We start from the raw sequence: 1787 nt of genomic DNA on the forward strand, positions 1-1787 counted from the left end.
AGTATGGGTGAAATTTTCATCAACTCAGTTGAAAATTTTTAACTGATTCTTTTATAGCCCAGCAGAAAATCTGTAATTCCTGTTCATGTGCGTACAAATCAACATTTCTTGCCTAGCTCAGGGCTATTTTAGGGCCAATTTGAAACTAGTTCACTATTAGTTTGGGGCCTTTTTTGGAGTAGCTCGGGAACGTTTCGATCCTTGCTCAGGACATTTCGGCACTGAATCCTCTTTAAGACTATTTCAGGTTCCTTTCGGGACTGGTTCAGGCACTATTTCGGGACTGGTTCAGGATCATTATGGCATACTTGCCGACTATTACAGGACCATTTCGGAACTAGTTCAGGACTATTTCACGAACATTTCGGGTCTACTTTGGATGCGTTTTGGCTCTAGTAATAGACCGCTGTTGTATAGTGGTAAGCAGTGCGCGCTTCCACCCCGTAGGGGCCGGAATCAAGCCGGGGCGGGTCAAAGCAACATCGCAAAAAAATGTAGAGAAAAGGTCAGCACCAAGATGCGCGCCACAAATCGGAGGAGAAGCTCGGCGAAATACTAACATATGTTTAAGCGCCAATCTGTTATTATTAATTGACCATTACTACCAACACTAATTTCGGGATCATTTTGGGATTAGTTCAAAAGTATTTCGGGGACTAGTGGGAGATGATTTTTAGACTAGTAACGGGCCATTGAGAGACCGTTTCAAGACTTGTTCGAGATCATTTCGGGACAAGTTCACGAACGTTTCAAAACCACTTGAGGACTACTTATGTGCAATTTTGGGACTAATTTGGAATCATATCGATGTGGTTCGAAATATATCCGAAGTGGTTATGAAAAAGTCGTATACTAGTCCCGACAAAATTAATAAAATGAAATTAAATTTCTAAATTAACACCGTACTATAAGAAAAAGTCTAACTTGCGCCACCTACTTGAAAACTAGCATCTAACCGTGATTGCGCACATTTGGCATTGCAATCTACTCAGGTTTAAAAATATTTGAAAGATACTGATGCTTTATATTTTGACGTTTTGGAATTCACCCGTATTCCCGGTTTTCCAATAGGCATAAACTACGCTTAAGGCTTGGTGGAAATGAACTATTACACTGAACAGATAGAGACTTCAGAAACGAATTAGGAGCGCAGAAGGCTCATCACAACTATAAAAAAATTTTATAACTCTTGCAATTCAAATAATTTGCGATACACCCGAAATTTATTTATTATTATTATGGCGCACGTATATTTTTATGTACATACACGCTGCTAAATAAGTTCAATAACACATTTGCAAACCCGGTAGTGTTGCAGATTTATGATGATAAGGCCTATAAACACTGCTATCAAATGAGTAGTTAACACTGACACTATCTACAACACTTCTGTACGGAAACTTCTTTCCCGCAAATAGCTTTATTTTTTAGTGCATTGCTTATATGTATGTATTAGGGATGTTTCGAATGTGCGAATGCGAATGTTAGGAATAACATTAAAAAAGCTATTATCAACTTAAGTAATCGTTTTTATTACTTAAAAATGTTGGAAATTATTAGAACATTGAACGAGTGCTTAACCTATACAATGTTTTAATCTAGTAGTCAAAGTTCAAAAGGAAAATATTATATTTAAAAAAAAATGTAAGTTTGCTGCTTCATGCTTTCTCACATGAGGCGATTTCTTAAGAGCGAAATACACCACACAAGCGGTTTGACAAACCAAGCGAAATTTCCCTTTGCTTCAAGCCATTTGTGCTGTGTATGGGGGTGTTTGAAGGTTTGAC

This window comes from Rhagoletis zephyria, unplaced genomic scaffold (assembly GCF_001687245.7).
Source record: "Rhagoletis zephyria isolate East Lansing unplaced genomic scaffold, Rhagoletis_zephyria_1.1 Rzeph_scaffold_05814, whole genome shotgun sequence".
Classification (NCBI taxonomy): domain Eukaryota; kingdom Metazoa; phylum Arthropoda; class Insecta; order Diptera; family Tephritidae; genus Rhagoletis; species Rhagoletis zephyria.